The following is an 18,305-nucleotide window of genomic DNA, read 5'->3' as shown; positions in this document are numbered from 1 at the left end:
GCAAGTATTATGAGGGAAAAAATAAGCAGAATAGGGAAATAGAGTCTAAAAGAGGCTACTATTTTAGAGTTGAGAGGGAAGATATTATTTTTGATACATGAGTTCCCATTCAAACTGTGGATAATATGATGAATTTAGTCCATCAAGAACATTTTTTAAACAAAATGTAGAATAGAATAAATTCAACTTGAAAACAAGATGTCAGAGTTCATTGCAGAAAGTAAACATAGTTTTTCATAAGGTATTTCCTTCACTGTGAATACATGTTTATGTGTACTGAATCATAAGGTCATTCATATTTCTTTCTATGTGTCATTTTTAAAAAGGTGATTATTTTGTTCTTCTTGTTGTTGTTTGACACTCTGGGGAACCAGCAAGGTGGCCACTGAGATCAAGGACTAGGAGAAAGTGGATGGAAATGAAATCAGAACTGGGAATGTACCAGGACACCTACAGAGCTCTATGAGCCATGGTAAAATTTTTGGTTTATTATAAGTGAAATGGGAAGCCATTTGAGAGTTTTGAGCAGAGTAAACATAATCTGATTTACATTCTAGAAGGGTCATTTTGGCTGCTATATCAAAATGGATTGTATGGGAGCAAGGACTGAAATTAAAATGGAACATAGTTTTGGATCAATAAGAGTAGAAATTGGATAGAGAATTTCTGAATCTTGGAATCATAGCAGTAAAATTTTAGACTAAGAGTAGCCTAAAGATTATTTATGTAGCCTCCAATTCTCCTATCCAAATGCTTTTCCTGCAAACAACTCTATTTCTATACCACTCTAAAAGATGAAAGTGTTCTGTTTCATCTACTGAAAAGGTAACCCAAAGTAGTGTAATGAAGTAGTATGCGTTGAAGATTGGGATCATAAGGGTAAAGGAAGTAAAATTTTGAAAATTGTTAATGTACTTTTTCTATTGTCTTTATGAGCACATGACCATATGAAGCATCCATTCATCAGAATGGAGATGAGCATCTATTAGAAAGGAATACAAAGTGAAAGACTAAGGTATTATTCAGCTTCCAACACTCAGCAACAGAATTTTGCAAATAAGCTAGTTTATTGTAAAAGTATCGTTCAGAATTCCTCAATTTTTTTATTTGTTGTTTCAGAAGAAGATATGGTAGGCGAGCAAGGCAGAGTAAGTGGGAAAAGACCACTCTTTTGGTTTTGGCAAAGGAAGAGAAAGGGAAAGAGAAGAGTGAGAAACATGGACTTATACCTCACATTCCCACATGCCACACACACACAGCTCACACCACACATATGCACATACCACACACATATCCCATACAATTTCACATCACACACAGTCTTTAAGACCCTAGACACATAAGGTCCTATCACAGGCTGCTGCTGTTGCAACCTGGGTTACAGCCACATCAACTTAGCAGATCAGCAAGGTCAGACAGAGGGAACTATTACACTTGTTTCCAATTGTGACATAGAAGCAGCTGAAAGTATGGCTGGAACACTTATACCAGAGTGGTGGTATCCTGGAGCGGGATGCAATGAGGGTGATACGACAGACCACATTAGGGCTTGGAAGCCCCAGGCAGACTTTAGAAGAGTCTGTGTCTCCATTGGAAACTGAGACTGAGGCTGGCAGGTAATGACTACCAGGCCCTGACCAAACCAGAGAGCCCAGCTTGGGCTTGAGTGATGATTGTTCACCAGGGCAAGCACATCCAGGTGAACCCTCATCCAGAAAACCAGAGAATACTGAGGATCTCATAAGCAGAACTCTTCTCTACCTCTCTGAAGCCATCCTATAGTGTAAGTGGAGAGTCTTCTCAGAGAATCCAAAAATTTAATCTAAAAGAATCTAAACATTACTATGTAGAGTGTCTTTTTAATTCATAGGTTAGACTAAGCTTGGACTAGTTATAGATTGGGGTTTGTCCTCATTAACAGGAAGGCAGTAACTTGGGGATAAAGAACCAGAATGTTTTCTGGCAAAATAAATAAAGTAAATTTTCTCTGCATATGCAAGGTGCAGTGTAAGCTAGATATTATAAAAGCACTACACAATTTGTTACCATTTACCAGCTATTTACTATATGTATGTCTAGCCTAACTGACTCCAAAGTTTATAACCTTAAATACCGCTCCCCATTGTCTGTTTAACAACAAAAGTACAGAAGAAAGATGCCATTATAAGCCAAGAGCCATAGAGATGCCTCTACTGGATTCAAGGGAATACTTTGAGTTCTATAGATAAATAGGCTTAGGCACGGAGACAAGTGGCAGGGAAGTAAGTACATCTTCAGACCCAGATATTTGGAAAGGTATCAAATATGAATCTGAAGAAGAGTTATTAGGAGACTTCCACATGCCAGCCTCTGGGGATGCCAAGATAAAGTAGCCTGGAGATCTGGCGGAATGGGTACCCTGGGGCGGAGTGGGGGCGAGCATCACAGTGGTGAGAGATCCACATCTTCATAGAAGTAGATGGTAGAAAGTTATACTGCTTCTGCCACTAGCAGTTCCCCCAAACAGTTTTCTGGCACCATCATTTAAAATGGGCCTTTCAATCATGCAGAAAATGGAGCCATCCTGAAAACTCTGATTATTTGTGTCTTTAGGAAAGCACATGTGAGCACATCATCCATGAATTGAGAATTGCTACTTGCCCCTCCATCTCGCTTACATAGCTCCCTGTCTGCTAATTAAAATTATTACTTGATAAGTTTTATTCCACAAGTGGAGTTATAAGACCTAATATGTAAACTCTAGAATAATTTAATATAATATATAAAATAGGAAAAATCACACTGAAATATTATTACTAATAGTAAATAAAGAAACATAAATGGGACTATGTGATACTATCTCTGCTTCATGTTAGAGTGAGGAAATTAAAACGATAATAGGAGTCTGACAGAGAAAAGGAGGAGGCTGTTTTCAAGAAAACAAATATTCCAGGCAGCCCAAGTGGCTCAGCGGTTTAGCGCCACCTTCAGCCCAGGGCCTGATCCTGGAGACCCGGGATCAAGTCCCACATTGGGTTCCCTCTGTGGAGCCTGCTTCTCCCTCGGCCTGTGTCTCTGCCTTTCTCTCTCTCTCTCTCTCTCTCAATCTCTATCTCTGTATCTCATGAATAAACAAATAAAATCTTAAAAAAAAAAAGAAAACAAACATTTCAACTTTATTATCTTTTCCAAGGCTATTCCCAGTTTATTTTCAGTTGATACAAGTCAGAAAAAAGTTGCCACAGTCACATATTCAGACAACTCTGTTTCATTTGATTTCTTGGGTTTTGTTTTTTAACAATGACTTTCATCAAAGGAAACTTCAGTGTCCTTATTCCTTAAATTATTGCTGTATTCAAAAGTAATCCTTTAACTTCCTCTATATTTTTCCTACAACATTTTTTAATACTAAATTTCTTGTCAAAATTTGGAGAGTTGTGTAAAGCATCATCTCAAATCCAAAGTGTTTATTTTTTTATTTAAATTAAATCCAAAGCATTTAAATCTGTAACATTAAAAAGTTAACAGATTAAATCAGAGTACCCAGCATTTCTCCATAAATATGAAAGAATGTATATGGACCCAGGGATCATGGAAGAAATGCCCATGGCATTCAACTCAAGACTGCTTACTAGAGAAAAAAAATTACTGGAAAATCATTTGGAGAATGTACATCTTTCCAGGTTAACTGGGATACATTCACAGACTGGGAAGGAAGCATCGAATTTTTCTTTGAATATCGTGACTTCCCATCTGTAACTAGATTCATGTTGAGTGGCATGTTTTCTCTAGGACTGGGCTTCTCTGTTACTCTGCCAGCTTCTCCTGTTCACCTGGAATTATATCTAGAAAAACAGGGAGAATAAGTTTGTCCTTGGTAAGAAAAATACTATAGCTACAAACCAGTGACTTTTAAATGAGGATTTTTTAATTAAGTCACACCCAACATGGAGCTTGAATTCACAACTTTGAGATCAAGCATTGCATGCTAAAACAACCGAGCCAGCCAGGTGCCCCTGAACAAGGATCTTTAGTAAATAAAAATTTCACACCAATCACACTATCTCTGTATTAGTGGGTGATGGGCTGTGTTATATTAATTATATTTTGTTTCCTTCCATTTCCTATAAAATGTTATATTTTATGCTTTGTAATTTCCAAATTTTCTACTTATAACATCTGATTATAATCAGAAAAAATTATAACGTGGAAAAATAGAGAAAAAATGTGGTTATATGTCTGTAAGAATCCTAAAGCAGTAACATCACTCAAACTAATTCTTTTTTTTTAAATATTTTATTTATTTATTCATGAGAGACACAGAGAGGCGGAGACACAGGCAGAGGGGAAGCAGGCTCCCCAGAGGGATGGGAGACTAGATCCCAGGACCCCAGGGTCACGCCCTGAGTCAAAGGCAGATGCTCAACCACTGGGCCATCTAGGTACCCTCAAACTAATTCTTTTTTTTTAAATAAATTTACCACAATAAATTGTGTTCAATTTACCAACATACAGAATAACACCCAGTGCTCATCCCGTCAAGCGCCCCCCCCAGTGCCCGTCACCCACTCACCCCCAACCCCCGCCCTCCTCCCCTTCCACCACCCCTAGTTCGTTTCCCAGAATCAGGAGTCTTTATGTTCTGTCTCCCTTTCTGATATTTCCCACACATTTCTTCTCCCTTCCCTTCTATTCCCTTTCACTATTATTCATATTCCCCAAATGAATGAGAACATACACTGTTTGTCCTTCTCCAATTGACTTCCTTCACTCAGCATAATACCCTCCAGTTCCATCCACATTGAAGCAAATGGTGGGTATTTGTCGTCTCTAATGGCTGAGCAATATTCCATTGTATACATAGACCACATCTTCTTTATCCATTCATCTTTTGATGGGCACCGAGGCTCCTTCCACAGTTTGGCTACTGTGGACATTGCTGCTAGAAACATCGGGGTGCAGGTGTCCTGGCGTTTCATTGCATCTGAATCTTTGGGGTAAATCCCCAACAGTGCAATTGCTGGGTCGTAGGGCAGGTCTATTTTTAACTCTTTGAGGAACCTCCACACAGTTTTCCAGAGTGGCTGCACCAGTTCACATTCCCACCAACAGTGCAAGAGGGTTCCCTTTTCTCTGCATCCTCTCCAACATTTGTGGTTTCCTGCCTTGTTAATTTTCCCATTCTCACTGGTGTGAGGTGGTATCTCATTGTGGTTTTGATTTGTATTTCCCTGATGGCAAGTGATGCAGAGCATTTTCTCATGTGCATGTTGGCCATGTCTATGTCTTCCTCTGTGAGATTTCTCTTCATGTCTTTTGCCCATTTCATGATTGGATTGTTTGTTTCTTTGCTGTTGAGTTTAATAAGTTCTTTATAGATTTTGGAAACTAGCCCTTTATCTGATATGTTATTTGCAAATATCTTCTCCCATTCTGTAGGTTGTCTTTGAGTTTTGTTGACTGTATCCTTTGCTGTGCAAAAGCTTCTTATCTTGACGAAGTCCCAATAGTTCGTTTTTGCTTTTGTTTCTTTTGCTTTCGTGGATGTATCTTGCAAGAAGTTACTGTGGCCAAGTTCAAAAAGGGTGTTGCCTGTGTTCTCCTCTAGGATTTTGATGGAATCTTGTCTCACATTTAGATCTTTCATCCATTTTGAGTTTATCTTTGTGTATGGTGCAAGAGAGTGGTCTAGTTTCATTCTTCTGCATGTGGATGTCCAATTTTCCCAGCACCATTTATTGAAGAGACTGTCTTTCTTCCAGTGGATCGTCTTTCCTCCTTTATCAAATATTAGTTGACCATAAAGTTGAGGGTCCACTTCTGGGTTCTCTATTCTGTTCCATTGATTATGTGTCTGTTTTTGTGCCAGTACCACACTGTCTTGATGACCACAGCTTTGTAGTACAACCTGAAATCTGGCATTGTGATGCCCCCAGCTATGGTTTTCTTTTTTAAAATTCCCCTGGCTATTCGGGGTCTTTTCTGATTCCACAGAAATCTTAAAATAATTTGTTCTCACTCTCTGAAGGAAGTCCATGGTATTTTGATAGGGATTGCATTAAACCTGTAAATTGCCCTGGGTAACACTGACATTTTCATAATATTAATTCTGCCAATCCATGAGCATGGAATATTTTTCCATTTCTTTGTGTCTTCCTCAATTTCTTTCAGAAGTGTTCTATAGTTTTTAGGGTAGAGATCCTTTACCTCTTTGGTTAGGTTTATTCCTAGGTATCTTATGCTTTTGGGTGTGAGTGTAAATGGGATTGACTCCTTAATTTCTCTTTCTTCAGTCTCATTGTTAGTGTATAGAAATGCCATTGATTTCTGGGCATTGATTTTATATCCTGCCACGCTACCAAATTGCTGTATGAGTTCTAGCAATCTTGGGGTGGAGGTTTTTGGGTTTTCTATGTAGAGTATCATGTCATCGGCGAAGAGGGAGAGTTTGACTTCTTCTTTGCCAATTTGAATGCCTTTAATGTCTTTTTGTTGTCTGATTGCTGAGGCTAGGACTTCCAGTACTATGTTGAATAGCAGTGGTGAGAGTGGACATCCCCGTCTTGTTCCTGATCTTAGGGGAAAGGCTCCCAGTGCTTCCCCATTGAGAATGATATTTGCTGTGGGCTTTTCATAGGTGGCTTTTAAAATGTTGAGGAATGTTCCCTCTATCCCTACACTCTGAAGAGTTTTGATCAGGAATGGATGCTGTATTTTGTCAAATGCTTTCTCAGCATCTAATGAGAGGATCATATGGTTCTTGGTTTTTCTCTTGCTGATATGATGAATCACATTGTTTTATGAGTGTTGAACCAGCCTTGTGTCCCGGGGATAAATCCTACTTGGTCATGGTAAATAATTTTCTTAATGTGTTGTTGCATCCTATTGGCTAGTATCTTGTTGAGAATTTTTGCATCCATGTTCATCAGGGATATTGGTCTGTAATTCTCCTTTTTGGTGGGGTCTTTGTCTGGTTTTGGAAATAAGGTGATGCTGGCCTCATAGAACGAATTTGGAAGTACTCCATCTCTTTCTATCTTTCCAAACAGCTATAGTAGAATAGGTATGATTTCTTCTTTAAACGTTTGATAGAATTCCCCTGGGAAGCCATCTGGCCCTGGACTTTTGTGCCTGGGGAGGTTTTTGATGACTGCTTCAATTTCCTCCCTGGTTATTGGCCTGTTCAGGTTTTCTATTTCTTCCTGTTCCAGTTTTGGTAGTTTGTGGCTTTCCAGGAATGCATCCATTTCTTCTAGATTGTCTAATTTATATTCCCCGTTAGGACTGCTTTTGCTGCATCCCAAAGATTTTGAACGGTTGTATCTTCATTGTCATTAGTTTCCATGAATCTTTTTAATTCCTTAATTTCGTGGTTGACCCTTTCATCTTTTAGCAGGATGGTCCTTAACCTCCACGTGTTTGAGGTCCTTCCAAACTTCTTGTTGTGAATTTAGTTCTAATTTCAAGGCATTATGGTCTGAGAATATGCAGGGGACGATCCCAATCTTTTGGTATCAGTTCAGACCTGATTTGTGACCCAGTATGTGGTCTATTCTGGAGAAAGTTCCATGTGCGCTTGAGAAGAATGTGTATTCATTTGAGTTTGGATATAAAGTTCTGTAGATATCTGTGAAATCCATTTGGTCCAGTGTATCATTTAAAGCTCTCATTTCTTTGGAGATGTTGTGCTTAGAAGACCTATCGAGTATAGAAAGAGCTAGATTGAAGTCACCAAGTATAAGTGTATTATTATCTAAGTATTTCTTCACTTTGGTTATTAATTGATTGATAAATTTGGCAGCTCTCACATTCGGGCATATATATTGAGGATTGTTAAGTCCTCTTGTTGGATAGATCCTTTAAGTATGAGATAGTGTCCCTCTTCATCTCTCACTACAGTCTTCGGGGTAAATTTAAGTTTACCTGATATAAGGATGGCCACCCCTGCTTTCTTTTGAGGACCATTTGAATGGTAAATGGTTCTCCAACTTTTTATTTTCAGGTTGTAGGTGTCCTTCTGTCTAAAATGAGTCTCTTGTAGACAGCAAATAGATGGGTCCTGCTTTTTTATCCAGTCTGAAACCCTGCGCCTTTTGATGGGGTCATTAAGCCCGTTCACGTTCAGAGTTACTATTGACAGATATGAGTTTAGTGTCCTCATGATATCTATTCAGTCCTTGTTTTTGTGGATTATTCCACTGAACTTCTTCTTAAAGGGGAGTTTTAAGAGTCCCCCTTAAAGTTTCTTGCAGAGCTGGTTTGGAGGTCACATATTCTTTCAGTTCCTGCCTGTCTTGGAAGCTCTTTATCTCTCCTTCCATTTTGAATGAGAGCCTTGCTGGATAAAGTATTCTTGGTTGCATGTTCTTCTCATTTAGGACCCTGAATATATCCCGCCAGCCCTTTCTGGCCTGCCACGTCTCCGTGGAGAGGTCTGCTGTTACCCTAATACTCCTCCCCATAAAAGTCAGGGACTTCTTGTCTCTTGCTGCTTTAAGGATCTTCTCTTTATCTTTGGAATTTGCAAGCTTCACTATTAGATGTCGAGGTGTTGAACGGTTTTTATTGATTTTAGGGGGGGATCTCTCTATTTCCTGGATCTGAATGCCTGTTTCCCTTCCCAGATTAGGAAAGTTTTCAGCTAGGATTTGTTCAAATACATATTCTGGCCCTCTGTCCCTTTCGGCGCCCTCGGGAACCCCAAATAAACGTAGGTTTTTCTTCCTCAGGCTGTCGTTTATTTCCCTTAATCTGTCTTCGTGGTGTTTTAATTGTTTGTCTCTTTTTTCCTCAGTTTCCCTCTTTGCCATCAACTTGTCTTCTATGTCACTCACTCGTTCTTCCACCTCGTTAACCCTCGTCGTTAGGACTTCTAGTTTGGATTGCATCTCATTCAATTGATTTTTAATTTCTGCCTGATTGGATCTAAATTCTGCAGTCATGAAGTCTCTTGAGTCCTTTATGCTTTTTTCTAGAGCCACCAGTAGCTGTAGAATAGTGCTTCTGAATTGGCTTTCTGACATTGAATTGTAATCCAGATTTTGTAACTCTGTGGGAGAGAGGGCTGTTTCTGATTCTTTCTTTTGAGGTGAGGCTTTCCTTCTAGTCATTTTGCTCAGTGCAGAGTGGCTAAAAGCAAGTTGTATTGGGAAAAGGAGTAAAAGAGAGGAGAGAAAGAAGGAAAGAGAAAAAGAAAAAAGAAAAAAGGAAGAAAAAAAGAGAAAAAAGAGAAGAAAGAGAGAAAGAAAAAGTAAGAAAGGAAAAAAAGGGGGTGGGGGAAGCAAACAAATCAAAAAGCAAACAAACAAACAAACAAAAACACGGGGGAGTATCTTCTGAATCTGTAGACTTTAAGTCCCTTGACTTCCCCTGGAACTGGTCCGTCCAGCTGGTCTTCTGGGGGAGGGGCCTGCTGTGCTGATTTTCAGGTGTTAGCACTTGGGGGAGCTGCTCTGCCCCTGCCTGCTGCAGGGCTCAGTGGGGTGGTTTACCCCGTGAGGCCCCAGGAGGAATAACCCCAGTGGCGGGGTTAGCTCTGGAGCCCTGGAGTCAGCCCCCGCAGTAACTACAGAGCTCTCCGTCTGCAGGGGCCTGGATGCTCCGGGAGCGGGGCCGCTGATCTGCTCAGCTCGGGGCAGGATCGTCCTTGCTGTCCTGGGCCCTCCCGGCCTCTGCCTGTCCCGGGGGAGGCCGGATCCTGGGCTGTGTCCCGGCGCCCTGTGCTCCGGGGCCTGCGCTGTGGGATTCGCGCTCCCGCCCCGCAGCCCCCTCCGCGGAGCCGCCGCCCGAGCCCCTCCGAGCTGCTCCGGTCCCGCCTTGCGCGCTGCAGCCCTTAGGGAGCTCGGCGCACTCTCCCCTGGGGGCAGTTGCTCTGTTAGTGTCCCCGGGAGCCCGAGGGCATCCCCGCCCTCCTGGGTCCTGCTCTAACTCCCTGCGAGCGCCTTTCCGCCCGGGAAGGTTGGTGCAGCTCCTGCTTCTCTGCTTCTCCGGGAGGGAGCTCTCCTGTCCTGGGGACACTCGCCCCGGCCTTAGACCGGCTCCTCGCGGGGCCCCTGCCCCTTGGATGCCTTTTGTTTCTTTTTTTTTTTTTAATTTTTTATTATTTATTTATGATAGAGAGAGAGAGGCAGAGACACAGGCAGAGGGAGAAGCAGGCTCCATGCACCGGGAGCCCAATGTGGGATTCGATTCCGGGTGTCCAGGATCGCGCCCCGGGCCAAAGGCAGGCGCCAAACCGTTTCGCCACCCAGGGATCCCCCCTTTTGTTTCTTTATTTCTTTTTCCCGGTCTTCCTACCTTGATAGAAGCTTGAACTCTTCTCACTGTAGCATTCCAGCTGTTCTCTCTTTAAATCTCAGGCCGAATTCATAGATTTTCAGGATGATTTGAAGGTTATCTAGGTAATTTGGTGGGGACAGGTGATTTGGGGACCCCACTCTTCTGCCATCTTGCCCCTCCTCTACCCCTCAAACTAATTCTTAAGGAATAAAGTCATAATACATATCTGGCTTTATAATGGCTCTTCTTGCTTTCTGAAGACTCCTTACTGAACTCCAAAAGACAAAGAGGAGATTTTAAAAGTCGAAAAGTAGTTTTCTAACTTTTAAATAACCAAACTTTATTTTCCACCCAACAAATTCAAAATGATATACCTGTGACCTGGTAATAAACTAAGGGAACTATGAGTGAACTCTGCAGGCACACCTGAATTTGCTGTTTGAAAATGTATGTGCATATGTTACTGTTTCCCAGGGTCCTTACTTATGAATATGAAAATGCTGACTAAGCATTCTTTGTAAAACATTTCCTGTGTGACCAGAGTGAAACAATCTGACCTGTGTTATCATGTTTACAATAATATTTAACAAATAGCCAACAGATCATACATTGTAAATGAAATCATGACTGGTAATGCCTAGATGGTTTTGAATGTGACAATTTTTCAAAATCTTGGAGGCCTTCTGTACTTGGCTTATACCAGATTGTGTTTCTTTTTCTAAAATTTGCTTGGCTTATCAGTATTTAAAATTTAAGATCAATTTTACTTTCTATGGTAAAAAGAAACCTATTAACACCCCCTATTTAAAAGTTTAGTGTATTAATATAAAATAAAGTTCTTACAATAAAGTTACCTTATTATTCACAAGGTTATTGAAATTTCAAAATGGTGTGTAATTTTTTAAAATTAAGACATAATGCACAGGTTAAATAGTCTAAAACAATAATTAAAGCCTCATATTTTAAACTTGAAAGCAGTTGTCAACCATTTTTCACCTTCCAAGTGTAACTAAAGTCATATTTTGGCATAATTTTGAAAAAGGAATACCTTACATTAGAATTCTTCCACATCCAGTCCATAGAATAGTTTCTTTTCAGTGATTTCCAGAACATTGGTGAAATTTAGAATTTTAAGTACTTTAAAGATTCTATTCGTGATGGAAGAAATTTAAATCCACTTAATGTAAAAAATGAAGTTTTTAATTTTAATGCTTCAACACTAGAAGTTTAAGGAAATGCTTTGTAATTTTTAGGAATCTTACTTAAATATATTTAAAACACAGGAAAAGGGATCCCTGGGTGGCGCAGCGGTTTAGCGCCTGCCTTTGGCCCAGGGCGCGATCCTGGAGACCCGGAATCGAATCCCACGTCGGGCTCCCGGTGCGTGGAGCCTGCTTCTCCCTCTGCCTGTGTCTCTGTCTCTCCCTCTCTCTCTCTGTGTGTGTGTGACTATCATAAATAAATAAAAATTAAAAATAAAATAAAATAAAACACAGGAAAAAAAATCTGGAATTGGTACATTGTATCTTTTTCCCTTTCTAAAAAATCAACCAGTTGGCTTTTTTTTTTTAAATTACAACTAGCTCTAAAGCATCATAGCTTTTTTTCTCTTTAAATTTATGTATAAATTTTAGGGAGGTTTAATAAAGTTAATAAATAGTACACTTGTTTCTTGGTTGTTATGAACTGTCCAAAACAATGTTAAATGTCAATAGGAAAATAGTTTTTTCTTAAATTTTTTTATTGGAATTCAATTTGCCAACATATAGCATAACACCCAGTGCTCATCCTGCCAAGTGAGGAAAATAGTTTTTTAAGTCTTCCAGAATATCTTGATGGTTAAAGGATGCATTTAGCACAATGGTGGATGCTTGAGAAGCCAAATGTCAAACTGCTGATGTGACTTGAAATCTACATTGCCGTATAAAAAAGATAGAAATGGATTTCCACTCCTGGGGTAGCCACCTCATTCCTCCAAATTAAAAAAGTGTTCTTGAGAATGGAAAATATCTTGCTATATGATTAGCACAGAAGATCGTTTATTTTAAATATTACCTGAATCTGGAGTGTTTCAGGATAGGGCAAAAGATACAATTTTTGACGGAAATAATAACAGTGTTCATTTAGATCTGTATTCATTTGTGAAACCATTCAGAGTGTTTCTGGTCATACCTTTTACTGACAATGATTGTCACACTTGGTTTAATAAAAACTGAAGGACTAGCTGATAAAGTCCTCAGAATTTGCAGTTAATTTATTCTGCAAATGCATAGTGCTGCATAAGTCGGGAATTCTTAAGGGTTTACATGATTACCTGCCTGACTTCCATAAAATTAAGCATAAGCATACGTTCTAGAACTTTGATAGGCTCCTTTAAAATATTTCCCCTTTATCTGTAAAACAACAAGAATGGTATAATAATATTAACCTCATAGAGTGAAGATTAAATGATACAATGAATGCCTGGCATAAAGAATCAACTATTACCTGGATTTTTTTTCTTCTCCCCATAGGATTATCTGAGCACGTGCAGTCAGATACTACTATATGTTATGCCTAACATAATATACTGAGTAACAGGCATTTGATTACTATCTTGTATCACTAATATGAGGAGATAGAATGGAGAAAATAAACTATGACAAAGCAGTGTATTTTCACTGTTAGCTATTAGTAGAATTTAATAAACATTCTTTGGTTTAATTAATAGGAATCTTTAAAAGAGTAAACTGAACTAGAGATTTTATCCATTACCTACAAATCTGTAACAGTAATAATTTATAAGATTAACCTAATGTTTCCCAAGTTTCTAATATCCTAAGTGAATACATACTTTCCTACCTTATGTTTATAAATCCTGGATTTGTTTCTCAGGGATAAAAATGCTCCTATAGAATAGATGGCATAGCTCCTTGGATTTATGGACCGTAAATTCTACAACAAATTATTGCACAGGTACGCATAACTGTAAAAAGTAATCCTGATTTATTTAGGGGCAGTTTGTCCTGGTGTACGTCTACCTACATACAGCTGAAAAATTTGCTGCTTTCTAACCTAAACATCATTTTTCACACTTGGTTGTTAAGGCTTCTCAAAGCTTGTGCTTTTTAAGAAGAAACAAAACAAAACAAAGCCCAGGAGAGCATTTTTTCCTTGGCTGATTCTTCCAATATATTTATAAGCCTTGGGATTTCTAATGGATCTGTTTCAAGCTCTGGACATCCCCTCTAATGAAATATATTGATCCTCTTTACATTCTTCACAAGGCTAATTTACTACTAAGTGGAAATATGCATGTAAAAATACAGCAAGAGAATGAAAAAAAAGGGAAAAGTATTTTTCCTTTCTATTTTTATTTTCTGTTTTAGTTTCTGTATTTATTTTATAAATACAGTAGTTCTCTATAAATCATTCACAACCCTATATAAATGTGTTATTCATCCTGAGCTCAATACATTTGACACCCTGGTATATTTTTCTTCCTGTGATTTAATCTTTAAGCCTCCATTTTACTTAGAATATTTTCCATAATCTCTACTTTAACCCTGCTACAGAGCATTTTCTGGTCTTAAATTATCACTTGGAAAACCATTGGCATCTAGCTACACATCCAAGGCTATCCCTCAATACCCATGCAAATCCTTTTTTTGTGTAGCTCTCTACAAATCTTTCTTCAAACCAGTTTTCAACTTCCCATCTTCCCAAGTCTTCCTCTGTCATCTTGCAACTGAGCATGCATCTGCAGGATTTCTGTACTATCTCAACTTCCCCTGGTGAAACATTGGTTTTCTTGCACTAACTGTAACCAGAGTGTTTCCTGAGGATTTCACCTCTCTTAAGTGGGGATTCCTTTCCCTCATATTTTAAGATTTTAAGGGCATGAGGTTTGTGTAGTTGTACACTGTAGTTCTGCTTGCCACATTCAAGCTGTTTCTCCTCCTACATGCTTCAAAAACATCATTCAGTTGAGTTTATTGCAAAAGTCTATGCCACCAATTAATACTACTTACTGTTGTTCACTGCTGACTTCTAGTTCACTATCTTCAATCAGTGATGGCTTTGGTATCTGGCTTATTCTTTCCTTTATCTTGTAACTTTTTGCCTCTGATTGAACCCAACAATTTTTTCTCTCCATTCCTGTATCTTATTAATGACTAATGTAAAGAAAATTACAGAAAACTGTTAACTGGTTTCAGCACGGATTTTTGAACACCAATGATCACTCAACACTGCTAATCAATCTCATCATATTTTCTCTGCTCAGACGTTTAAGGCTCCCTCTTCCCACAATCTAGCTAATAACTTCATTTTAGTAATCTAAAGCTAAATAGAAAATATCAAAGGAGAACTCCCTCATCTTCTGGCCAACAGATTTATTATCATCCTTTCTGCATCTGTACTCACATTCTCTGCTTTTCACTTGTTAACCACAACACATGTAGTTTGAAACTCTTCCTTCTAGTCTCTTAAGAATCTGTTTTCCACAGTTGTCCCTTATGCATAATAAATTTCTCCATTTCATTATGGAATTCTGAGAATCTAGTTCTAGTGTATTTCTTCTAGCTGTGGCTTGTTTTTTTCTGCCTCTTTTTATTTAAAAATTTTTTTAATTTATTTATTCATGAGAGACACAGAGAAAGGCAGAGACACAGGCAGAGGGAGAAGCAGGGAGCCTGATGTGGGACTCTATCCCAGGACTCAGGGATGATGCCCCGAGCCAAAGGCAGACGCTCAACCACTGAGCCATCCAGGCATCCTTCTGCCTCTTTTAATAAAGAGTCTATGATCTCTTTCTTAAAAGAGAGTCTATGGTCATTTTCTCCAAATATTCCCCTTAATTTTGTCTGAAGCCATCCCAACTAGATTTTCACTTCATTCATTCCAGCCTAACATATGATCTGTGCTGGAAAAATGTTTCATGTGTACTTGAGAAAAATGTGTATTCTGCTGTTAGATAGAGTGTTTTGTGTATGTCTGTTAGGTCTAATTGTTTTGTAGTGTTATTCAAGCTCTTATTTCCTTATTAACCCTTTGTCTGGTTGCTCTATTCATTACCGAAAGTGGGGGATTGAAGTGTCCTATTTTTCTAAAGATATCTATTTCTGCCTTCAGTTTTTTCAATGTTTGCTTCATATATCTAGGAAATTTGATGTTTGATGTATATGTATTTTTAATTATTACAACTTTGTAAATTGACCCTTTTATCATTATATAATGTTGTTTCTCTCTTATAATAGTTCTTTTCTTAAAGATTATTTTTTCTGGGCAGCCTGGGTGGCTCAGTGGTTTAGTGCCACCTTTAGCCCAGGGTGTGATCCTGGAAACCTGGGATCGAGTCCCACATCGGGCTCCCTGCATGGAGCCTGCTTCTCCCTCTGCCTGTGTCTCTGCCTCTCTCTCTCTCTCTCTCTCGTCTCTCATGAATAAATAAATAAAATCTTTTAAAAAAAGATTATTTTATCTGAGATTAGTATAGCCACCTTTGCTCTCTTTTGGCTACTGTTTGCATGAAATATCTTTTTCCATTCTTTCACTTTCAACCTAGTATGTCCTTAAATCTAAAATGAGTGTCTTTTAGGCAGCAGACACAAGTTAGAAACAGATCCTGTTTTGTTTTATTTTTAATTCAGTTAACCAATCTGTATCTTTTAAATTACAGAGTTTAAGTCCATTTATATTTAAAGCAGTTACTGGTAAGGAATAGCTTACTATTACCATTATTATTTATTTTCTCTATGCCCTTTTCTTGGATGGGGGGGCTTCATTTACTCCATTTTTGTCTTTCTTTGTATTTAATTGATCTTTCATAGTGACACGTTTGGATTCCATATTATTTCTTTTTGTATACATTTTGTAGACATTTTCTTTGTTTTTTACCATGAGGATCACATATAATATGCTAAGGTTAAAGAGTCCCTTTTAAACTGATACAAACCTAATTCAACCATATATAAAAACTATACTCCTTTACAGCTCTGCCCCCCTCTCAAAATTGCAATGATACTGCTTTTTATATTTTTGCATGTATTTATTTTTATTGGGGAGCTTTATATTTTTCTGACTTTTATTTACTCTTAAATCATTTTGCTTCAATATAGAGGACTCTTTATTATTTTTATAGGACAAGACCACTGGTAATGAACTCCTTCAGCTTCTGTTCATCTAAGAGGGGCAGAGGGAGAGGGAGAGAGAGAGAATCTCTTTTTGTGGGGTGGGGAGAATCTTAAGTGGGCTCAACACTGGGCTTAATCTCATGACCCTGAGATCATGACCTGTACTGGAATCAATAGTCACCTGAGCACCTCACTGTGCAGAAACTTTTTAATTTGATGTAGTAGTACCTATTTATTTTTCTTTTGTTGTCTTTGCTTCTGGTGTCAAATTTAAAATTGTTTAGTTTAAAATTTACAAATATGTTTTCTCTTATAAATAATCTAACTTCTGGAAATAGAATAATTTAACTTTTAAAAATAGCTTTATTGAGGGACACCTGGGTGGCTCAGTGGTTGAGCGTCTGCCTTCTGCTCAATGCGTGATCCCATGGTCCTAGGATTGAGTCCCTCATCAGGCTCCCCACAGAGAGCCTACTTCTCCCTCTGCCTATGTCTTTGCCTCTCTCTGTGTGTGTCTCTCAGGAATAAATAAATAAATAAAATCTTTTTAAAAATAGCTTTATTGGGGGTGGTAATTTGTGTGGAGGCCACTATGCTCCCCAGCAACCTCCCAGTGACTCGCCATCAGGAGCAGTACCTTGGCGAAGATCACGGAGATGGAAGCGAGATGGCTCCGACTCAAAAAACAAGGCCACAGCACACTACCTAGGGCTGCTTACGGCTCGCCTTGCTAAACTTTGTAGAGAATTCATTACCCCAAAAGGTGGTGGTGGGGGGGCAGGAGAAGGTTTTGATGTGGCCAAGACAGGTGTTGTTCGAATTGGGTTTGTGGGTTTTCCATCAGTGGGGAAGTCAACACTGCTTAGTAACCTGGCAGGTGTATATTCTGAGATGGCAGCCTGTGAGTTCACTACTCTGACCACTGTGCCTGGTGTCATCAGATACAAAGATGCCAAGATCCAGCTCCTGGATCTTCCAGGTATCATTGAGGGTGCCAAGGATGGGAAAGGTAGAGGCCATCAAGTCATTGCAGTGGCCCAAACATGTAACTTCATCCTGATTGTTCTGGATGTCCTGAAACCCTTGGGACATAAAAAGATAATTGAAAATGAGCTGGAAGGCTTTGGCATTTGTTTGAACAGCAAACCCCCCAACATTGGCTTTAAGAAGAAGGATAAAGGAGGCATTAATCTCACGCCCACTTGCCTTCAGAGTGAGCTGGATGCCAAGACTGTGAAGAGCATTCTGGCTGAATACAAAATTCACAATGTTGATGTGACTCTGCGTGATGCCACAGCAGACGACCTCATCGATATGGTGGAAGGAAACAGAGTTTATATCCCTTGTATTTACATGTTGAATAAGATTGATCAGATCTCCATTGAGGAATTGGATATCATCTATAAGGTGCCTCACTGTGTACCCATTTCTGCCCATCACCAATGGAATTTTGGTGACCTATTGAAAAAGATCTAATACTATCTGAAACTAGTGAGGATTTACACCAAACCCAAAGGCCAGTTGCCCAATTATCCACTACTAGAGTGGAGGATTTCTGCATGAAAATTCACAAAAATCTTATCAAAGAATTTAAATACACTCTGGTCTGGGGTCTATCTGTGAAACATAATCCTCAAAAAGTGGGTAAAGACCATACGTTGGAGGACAAGGATGTCATTCAGATTGTGAAGAAGTGAAACTTTCCCTTCTGCCCACCTGCTGGGCCAACCATAGCAGCTTTTCCCGTGACCAAGCACCCTTTCCCAAACCCCTTCTGGCTTTGGTAGCCAGTGGATCAGGATTCAGAGGATTCAGAAGAGGGAGATGTAGGCCATCAAACTGGAACTTTACTTGTCTTACCTTGGTGTCACCTTATAAATTCAACTGCATAAAGGACCTGGTAGGCCAGCCAGCTATGGGGGGGGGGCTTTATTG

The 18,305-nt window shown here is 39.2% G+C and overlaps 1 pseudogene; it reads left to right on the top strand.

Moving 5' to 3' along the window:
• Positions 1-1,518: 1,518 nt before the first annotated feature.
• Positions 1,519-18,067, top strand: LOC129494620 (developmentally-regulated GTP-binding protein 1-like; annotated as a pseudogene).
• The last annotated feature ends 238 nt before the right edge of the window (positions 18,068-18,305 follow it).

Source organism: Nyctereutes procyonoides, unplaced genomic scaffold (assembly GCF_905146905.1).
Source record: "Nyctereutes procyonoides isolate TBG_1078 unplaced genomic scaffold, NYPRO_anot_genome, whole genome shotgun sequence".
Taxonomy (NCBI): Eukaryota; Metazoa; Chordata; class Mammalia; order Carnivora; family Canidae; genus Nyctereutes; species Nyctereutes procyonoides.
This window is presented reverse-complemented; position numbering and strand designations above follow the sequence as displayed.